The sequence below is a fragment of the Cynocephalus volans genome, chromosome 8, assembly GCF_027409185.1.
Source record: "Cynocephalus volans isolate mCynVol1 chromosome 8, mCynVol1.pri, whole genome shotgun sequence".
Lineage (NCBI taxonomy): Eukaryota > Metazoa > Chordata > Mammalia > Dermoptera > Cynocephalidae > Cynocephalus > Cynocephalus volans.
In genome coordinates this window covers 38,525,183-38,534,742 of record NC_084467.1, presented here as the reverse complement: position 1 = coordinate 38,534,742, position 9,560 = coordinate 38,525,183, and positions in this window count along the sequence as shown.

Here is a 9,560-nt window from a genome sequence, read left to right as displayed (position 1 = left end):
AAGGCAGCTGTGTTAAAATAATACAGGAAGAAAGAAAGAAAAAATAATTTAAAAAATTTGGCAAAGCCTACAAGATTTATGGTCTGTTATTTGGTGAAAAAATATTTGAATTATGGGCATTCCAAAATAAGAAGGAACAAAAAAGTTATTGAAAACATATTTAATGAAACAATAGCTGAAAACTTTCCTAGTTTTGGGAAAGACACAAACATCCAAATCCAGGTAGCTCAAAAGAACCCAAAGAGATTCAACCCCAAAAGGTCCTCTCCAAGACACATAGAAGTCAAATTGTTAAAAATTATAGAAATAGAGAGAATTCTAAAAACAGCAAGAGAAAAACATCAAGTCATTTATAAGGAAATACTCATTAGACTAGCAGCAGACTCCCCAGCAAAATCCTACAGGACAGGAAAGAATAGGATGATATATTTAAAGTACTAAAAAATAAAGAAAAAGAAAAAACTCCAGCCAAGAATATGATACCCAGCAAAGCTATTCTTCAGAAATGAAGGAGAAATAAAGTCTTCCTCAGACAAGCAAAAATTAAGAGATTTCATCACCACCACATCAGCCTTACAAGAAATGCTTATGGGAGTCCTATATCTAGAAGAGAAAAAAGATTTAAAAACTGTCATGAAAACTCCTGAAAATATAAAACTTACTCGTAGAATAGATACACAAATTAGATAGAGGAAAAATAAAACCTGATTCATACAGAAAACTACCAAACCACAAGGATAAACAATAAGAGAGGAAGAAAGGAACAAAGAATACACAAAACAATCAGAAAGCAACCAATAAAATGCCAGGAGTAAGACCGCATGTATCAATAATTACCTGGAATGAAAATGGATCAAATATCACAATTTAAAGACATTGACTGGCTAAATGGAATTTTTCTTTTTCTTTTTTTCTTTTTTCTTTTTTCTTTTTTTTTTTTAAGTTTTATTTTGTTCATATACATTGTGGCTGTTATTGCTCCCCATCACCAAAACCTCCCTCCCTTCTCCCTCCCCCCCGCCCCCCCAACAATGTCCTTTCTGTTTGCTTGTCGTATCAACTTCAAGTAATTGTGGTTGTTATAGCTTCTTCCCCCCCCCCAGGTTTTGTGTATATGTGTGTGCATGTGTGTGTGTGTGTGTGTGTGTGTGTGTGAATTTATATATTAATTTTTAGCTCCCACCAATAAGTGAGAACATGTGGTATTTCTCTTTCTGTGCCTGACTTGTTTCACTTAACATAATTCTCTCGAGGTCCATCCATGTTGTTGCAAATGGCAGTATTTCATTCGTTTTTATAGCTGAGTAGTATTCCATTGTGTAGATGTACCACATTTTCCGTATCCACTCATCTGATGATGGACATTTGGGCTGGTTCCAACTCTTGGCTATTGTAAAGAGTGCTGCGATGAACATTGGGGAACAGGTATACCTTCGACTTGATGATTTCCATTCCTCTGGGTATATTCCCAACAGTGGGATAGCTGGGTCGTATGGTAGATATATCTGCAATTGTTTGAGGAACCTCCATACCATTTTCCATAGAGGCTGCACCATTTTGCAGTCCCACCAACAATGGATGAGAGTTCCTTTTTCTCCGCAACCTTGCCAGCATTTATCGTTCAGAGTCTTTTGGATTTTAGCCATCCTAACTGGGGTTAGATGATATCTCAATGTGGTTTTGATTTGCATTTCCCGGATGCTGAGTGATGTTGAGCATTTTTTCATATGTCTGTTGGCCATTTGGATATCTTCCTTAGAGAAATGCCTACTTAGCTCTTTTGCCCATTTTTGAATTGGGTTGCTTGTTTTCTTCTTGTAAAGTTGTTTGAGTTCCTTATATATTCTGGATATTAATCCTTTGTCAGATGTATATTTTGCAAATATTTTCTCCCACTCTGTTGGTTGTCTTTTAACTCTGTTAATTGTTTCTTTTGCTGTGCAGAAGCTTTTTAGTTTGATATAATCCCATTTGTTTATTTTTCCTTTGGTTGCCCGTGCTTTTGGGGTCGTATTCATGAAGTCTGTGTCCAGTCCTATTTCCTGAAGTGTTTCTCCTGTTTTCTTTAAGAAGTTTTATTGTTTCAGGGTGTATGTTTAAATCCTTAATCCATTTTGAGTTGATTTTAGTATACGGTGAGAGGTATGGATCTAGTTTCTTTCTCCTGCATATGGATATCCAGTTATCCCAGCACCATTTGCTGAAGAGGCAGTCCCTTCCCCAGTGAATAGGCTTGGTGCCTTTGTTAAAGATCAGATGGAAGTTAGTGTGTGGGTTGATTTCTGGATTCTCTATCCTATTCCATTGGTCAGTGTGTCTGTTTTTATGCCAGTACCATACTGTTTTGGTTATGATAGCTTTGTAGTATAGCTTAAAGTCAGGTAGTGTTATGCCTCCAGCTTTATTTTTTTTGCTCAGCCTTGCTTTGGCTATGCATGGTCTTTTATTGTTCCATATAAATGACTGGAGAGTTTTTTCCATTTCTGAGAAAAATGTCTTTGGAATTTTGATGGGGATTGCATTGAATTTGTATATCACTTTGGGTAGTATGGACATTTTCACTATGTTGATTCTTCCAATCCAAGAGCATGGGATATCTTTCCATCTTCTTGTATCCTCTCTAATTTCTCTCAGCAGTGGTTTGTAGTTCTCATGATAGAGATTTTTCACCTCCTTGGTTAACTCAATTCCTAAGTATTTTATTTTTTTGGTGGCTATTGTAAATGGGCAGGCTTTCTTGATTTCTCGTTCTGCATGTTCACTATTGGAGAAAAGAAATGCTACTGATTTTTGTGTGTTGATTTTGTATCCTGCTACTGTGCTGAAATCATTTATCAATTCCAACAGTTTTTTTGTAGAGGCTTTAGGCTGTTCGATATATAGGATCATGTCATCTGCAAACAGGGACAGTTTGACTTCATCTTTTCCAATCTGGATACCCTTTATTTCCTTCTCTTCTCTGATTGCTCTGGCTAGTACTTCCAACACTATGTTGAATAGGAGTGGTGAGAGTGGGCATCCTTGTCTAGTTCCTGTTCTTAAAGGAAAAGCTTTCAGCTTTTGCCCATTCAGGATGATATTGGCAGTGGGTTTGGCATATATGGCTTTAATTATGTTGAGATACTTTCCCTCTATACCTAACTTATAGAGGGTCTTTGTCATGAATGAGTGCTGAACTTTATCAAATGCTTTTTCAGCATCTATAGAGATGATCATATGGTCCTTGTGTTTGACTTTATTAACATGGTGTATCACATTTATTGATTTGCATATGTTGAACCAACCTTGCATCCCTGGGATGAATCCCACTTGATCGTGATGAATAATTTTACGTATGTGTTGCTGTATTCTGTTTGCTAGTATTTTAGTGAGGATTTTTGCATGTATATTCATCAAGGATATCGGCCTGTAGTTTTCTTTTTTGGTTATATCTTTACCTGGTTTTGGTATCAGGATGATGTTTGCTTCATAGAATGAGTTTGGGAGATTTGCGTCCGTTTCAATCTTTTGGAATAGTTTGTAGAGAATCGGTGTCAATTCCTCTCTGAATGTTTGGTAAAATTCTGCTGTGAATCCATCTGGTCCTGGGCTTTTCTTTGTTGGGAGCCTTCTGATAACAACTTCAATCTCCTTTACTGTTATTGGTCTGTTCAAATTTTCTACGTCTTCATGGTTCAGTTTTGGGAGCTTGTGTGTGTCCAGAAATTTATCCATTTCCTCCGGATTTTCAAATTTGTTGGCGTATAGTTGTTTATAGTAGTCTTGAATGATTCCTTGTATTTCAGATGAATCAGTTGTAATATCACCTTTTTCATTTCTAATTTTTGTTATTTGACTCTTCTCTCTTCTTTTTTTGGTTAGCCATGCTAATGGTTTGTCAATTTTATTTATCTTTTCAAAAAACCAACTTTTTGATTCGTTGATCTTTTGAATTGTTTTTTGGTTTTCAATTTCATTCAGTTCTGCTCTGATCTTAATGATTTCTTTCCGTCTGCTAACTTTAGGTTTGGATTGTTCTTGTTTTTCTAGTTCTTTAAGGTGAAGTGTTAGGTTGTTCACTTGCCATCTTTCCATTCTTCTGAAGTGAGCATTTAATGCAATAAATTTCCCCCTCAATACTGCTTTTGCAGTATCCCACAGGTTTTGGTATGATGTATCATTGTTTTCATTAGTTTCAATAAATTTTTTGATTTCCTGCTTGATTTCTTCTTGGACCCATATGTCATTAAGTAGAATGCTGTTTAATTTCCATGTGTTTGTATAGTTTCCAGAGTTTTGTTTGTTATTAATTTCTAGTTTTAATCCATTGTGGTCTGAGAAGATACATGGGATAATTCCAATTTTTTTGAATTTATTGAGACTTGATTTGTGACCTAATATGTGATCTATCCTGGAGAATGATCCATGTGCTGCTGAGAAGAATGAATATTCTGAGGTTGTTGGGTGGAATGTTCTGTAGATATCTGCCAATTCCAATTGGTCTAGAGTCTTGTTTAGATCTTGTGTTTCTCTACTGATTCTTTGCCTAGATGATCTGTCTAATATTGACAGTGGGGTGTTCAGGTCCCCTGCTATTATGGTATTAGTGTCTATTTCCTTCTTTAGGTCTAATAGAGTTTGTTTTATAGATCTGGCTGCTCCAACATTGGGTGCATACATATTTATGATTGTTATGTCTTCTTGATGGATCAGTCCTTTTATCATTAAGTAGTGTCCCTCATTGTCTCTTTTTATGGTTTTTAGTTTAAAGTCTATTTTGTCAGATATAAGGATAGCTACTCCAGCTCGTTTTTCTTTTCTGTGTATGGTAAATCTTTTTCTATCCTTTCACTCTTAGTCTGTGTGAATCTTTATGGGTGAGGTGGGTCTCTTGTAGGCAGCATATAGTTGGGTCCTCCTTTTTGATCCAGTCCGCCAATCTGTGTCTTTTAATTGCGGAATTTAAGCCTGTTACACTAAGAGTTGTTATTGAAAGGTGTTGATTTATTCCTAGCATTTTATTGGTTGTTTGGTTGTCTTAGGTGTCTTTTGTTCCTTGCTTTCTGATTTACTGTTTGGTTTCTGTGTTTGTTGGTTCCTTAGGTTGTAGATAGTGTTTTTGTTTGCTTGTTTTCTCTTCATGAATGCCATTTTTATTATACTAGTGGGTTTAGATTTTTTCTTGGGTTTTTGTGGCAGTGGTAGTTATTTTTCAGGAACCAAACCCAGTACTCCCTTGAGGATTTCTTGTAAGGGTGGTCGTGTGGTAGTGAACTCCCGCAGTTTTTGTTTGTCTGAGAAATATACTATTTGCCCTTCATTTCGGAAGGATAGCCTTGCGGGGTAGAGTATTCTTGGCTGGCAATCTTTGTCTTTTAGTATTTTGAAAATATCATCCCATTCCTTTCTAGCTTTTAGGGTTTGTGATGAAAAGTCTGATGTTAGCCTGATTGGGGCTCCCTTATAGGTGATTTGATGCTTCTCTCTTGCAGCTTTTAAGATTCTCTCTTTGTCTCTGAGTTTTGCCAATTTGACTATGACATGTCTTGGAGAAGGCCTTTTTGGGTTGAATACGTTTGGAGATCGTTGAGCTTCCTGGATCTGAAGATCTGTGATTTTTCCTATACCTGGGAAGTTTTCTGCCACTATTTTGTTGAATATGTTTTCAATGGAATCTCCATTTTCCTCCCCTTCTGGAATACCCATGACTCGGATATTTGAGCTCTTAAGGTTGTCTGATATCTCTCTCAGATTTTCTTCAATATCCTTGATTCTTTTTTCTTTCTTTTTGTCTGCTTGTGTTATTTCAAACAGCCATCTTCAAGTTCAGAGGTTCTCTCTTCCACTTCGACAAGCCTGCTGGTTAAACTCTCCATTGTGTTTTTTATTTCGCTGAATAACTTCTTCAGTTCAGCAAGTTCTGCTACATTTTTTTTCAGGAAATTGATTTCCTTGTACATTTCCTCTTTCAGATCCTGTATGCTTTTCCTCATTTCATCATGATGTCTAGCTGAGTTTTCTTGTATCTCATTCAGTTTCCTTAGAATTATCACTTGAAATTCCTTGTCAGTCATTTCAAGGGCTTCTTGTTCTATAGGATCTAGAGTTTGAGATTTATTAACTTTTGGTGGTCTACTTTCTTGATTTTTTGTATTTCTGTTGTCTTTTTTTTGGTGTTTATTCATTGTGGCAGGGGGTTTCACAGTCCACCGGTTTGAGACTAATGACTAACTAGGATGTTGCTATGGTTGCCAATTTCGTATGGCTCCCTCCATGACTGCTCAGTTGGCCTCTAGTGCCTTGTGTGTGTGGTTGCCTCGAGTCTTGGGCTTCTCCGAGGAGCCACCTTTCTGGTCAGCTTGGACTCTGCTGGGCTGGTGGATCACGTACCACAGGGTGTGTGATCTCTGTTGAGCTTTCACTTCCTGTGCAGGACTTCTCCCTGTTCCATGTGCTCTGGCCCAGGCTGTTGGATCATGCAGTGGCGACCCCACAGGGTGTGTGGTTTCTGTCGAGTCTCCACCTCCATGGCTGCACGTCTCCCCACTCTGTGCACACTGTGCTGGGCTGGGGCGTGTCTTCTGCACCCCTTGTCTATCAGCTGTGCCTTCAAGACCCTGCTCGGCACCACCTTGCCCAGGAAGTCTACCAGGTTTCTGCTAGGCACAGACGACCGGTCGCTCTGGGTGCCTTTGTAGCACTGTGTAGATCTTTCTCGGGACTTGTTCACCTTTGTATCCCCCGGCATAGACCGAATCTAGCGCCCACCTGCAGCCTGCTCTCCGGCAGGTTCAAGCAGACCTGGGAACTCTCCTACCACACTGTTCCCAACCAGAAATTCATTAGGCTTTTTTCCGAACTGGTGGCCGCAGAGATGGTATCTGCCTCCCAGTAACAGGAAGTTTACCGGGGGCCAGAGTCCAGGGTGCGGTGGAGTGATAGTCGGCCCGCCCGTACTTCCTTGCCCTCCCAACACTGGCCGGGGACGCCCCACGCCACCAGCCCCGCCAGAGAACCACAGATGGAGTGGGAGGGGAGGCCGGCCCGCAGGCTCCGGAAAGCCCCGCGCCAGGCCAAGCAGGTGGGAAGGCTCAGTGATGGCCGAGCCGGGCGGAGCTGCCAGCACCTGGGAAAATGGAGGCAGCCCTGGGGCGGTGAGTGGCCTGGTGATGCAGGCGGGAGCCGGGTGTGTGTCAGCCCCCCCGAACACAGCTGGGCCAGGGGTCACTCACAGTGCTGTGCCAGGTCGGGCGCTCACTCTCTGTCTCTGGTTTGTCGCCTTCCCCGTTCTCGGCCGCTGCCGCCTCAGGCTGTTCAGTCGCCGCGCGGCTCGGGCGCTCCCAGGAATCTTCTTTAATGCCGGCCTGAAACCTCGAATCCTGAATAGGGCAGCTGGCCGCCTTCAGCGCGGCCCCGGCCTCCGGGATCCTGTCTGCATCCACAGCAGCCCTGGCGCCGTGTTCCCTGTTTCGAGACTCACTTTTGCAGCTAAGAAACAGGTCTTTTCCTGCTCCACACTTCAAAGCTGTTGCCTGTAAATGAGGCAGCCTCTCCTGCTGGGGGCAAAGTGGCAGTCACCCCCCACGACCGGCCAGCAGCAGCGGTCTTCCCTTAAGAGATGGCAAGAGGAAGGTCCACAAGTTTCCCAGCTGCCTGAGGCCCAGTGGCCGCCTTTTCTACCTCAGCTACTCCGCGCCAGCCGCCGCAGCCACCGCCATCTTGAAACCCTCGATACAAGTTCTTTCAAGTTGTTTTCATGATGGTGTGATTGACTCACAGCTGAGCTCAAATAGGTGAATCACCACCACTTGCAGAATTATACCAACTATTTTAAAGAAAAACTTCAATTTGCCTTCATGGTGCAGCTCAAAAGGTGGTGCTGCCTATTCCCACCTGTTCAAAGTGCCTGTCACCTCAAAGTCCACCATCCCGGGAGCATCCCATCAATGATCAATGGTTATCCACAGCAATTAAACTTCAGAGCTTTCAAATGCCATTCTCAGCCCGTGATGTGCAAGTTACCTCCAGGCAAGTGAGCCTCATTAAATTCTTTAGCTACAAGATTTTGGTTCTTTTTTTTTTTTTTATGACTCATAGCATTTGAAAGATTCCTGGGCTTTAAAATACAAAACCCACTTAAAATAGCTGTGTAGGTGGACAAATTCACCAAAATGGCTGCTGTGAAAATTCTTAAAGGCAGCAGAAATCAACCAGTGGAATACAAATTACCATAATCCTTGTATGGTTAGGTAAAACAGGTTGAGTTCATACTTCAGTGAATTATTATAAAGTGAATCATCTTTCACAGAATAGGCTTTATGCAAATGTTTTCTCAGAAATTGGCCTCCTAGTATTTGGTCTATCCTAAAGGTATTAGACATTAGCTGGAAATTATATTGCCTCCACTAGAAAATAAGAGAGTATTAGGTAGTTCAATTTCTCAGTAAAACTAATATGTACTATTGGTGTATTTTATTTCATTTTTTTCAATTAAATTAACAATGTAATAAAAAAAGAATTTTAAAAGTGTGTTTCTTTGTGCCACATCCTGTGCTAAGGGATAGGAACATGGAAATGAAGAATACTGTCCCTGACTCCACAACTTTAGAGACAAGAATAGAAATGTGTTCTACAGAGATAAATACTATACTAAAGACAGACATCACTTCATTCATTCTTTTACTTACTCCTTCACTCACTACCAGTTTGTGAAATATTCCATGTTCCTGGTACTGTCCTAGGCACTGGACTGTGGCATGTCCATGATTAAAACACTAATGGCGACTTGGGGGCCAGGGAGATAGAAGTACAGCTGGCAGGGGGTTGAGGGCCAGCTGGTCAATGTCCTTTGCCTTGAAGATGCGGCAGGCAGAGGTGGAGGGAGGACACTCTCAGTGATCTCAACAACATAAGCTGAGCTAGGAAGCAGGATTGGAAAGGGAAGAGGTGGGTGAGGCCACATACCATGGAAACCTTTCCTTCTAGCGGAGGCATGTAGACATTGTCCTGCCTTTGATGAAAAGCATGGGAGGGTCTGAGCTGGGCCATGGCTTCAGTGTGGAGGAAGGAAGGCAGGGACCAAAAAAGGCCAGGTGAGGAAAATGAGAGATGACAGGAAGGGACATTTCTGGAGTAGAACTAGAAGCTAGAGAAGCCAGTGAGCTAAGGGGATTAGGGGCAGACAGGAGCCTAGACCACTAAGTGAGAGGTTGATGGGGCAACAGCTGAAGAATTGTCAACCCATTGCCCTCTCCAGGGAGTTTCTCCTTTCCACTTCTGACTCCCGTTTTTTGCCTATCTTGTCCTCTCTCTGAAGATATGGGCCCTTGTGTGTCCCCATAGATGGGGAGCACCTGAGACTGTGGCCCACCCCTCTCCTCCAGTGCACTGAGCTGGCCTCCACACTGGGGAACCAGGAACTGTTTGTGCAGGGAGTAAGAAAACCAATGACAAATTCTTACATGGTTTATGTGGTTAGACTCTGTCATAGAGTGAAGACCCTGTCCTAACAGAGGATTTCATGCCTGCTGAGTAGAATAGGGTTAAGGATAGTCCTGGAAGACTGGTAGGCTTTGTCAAAG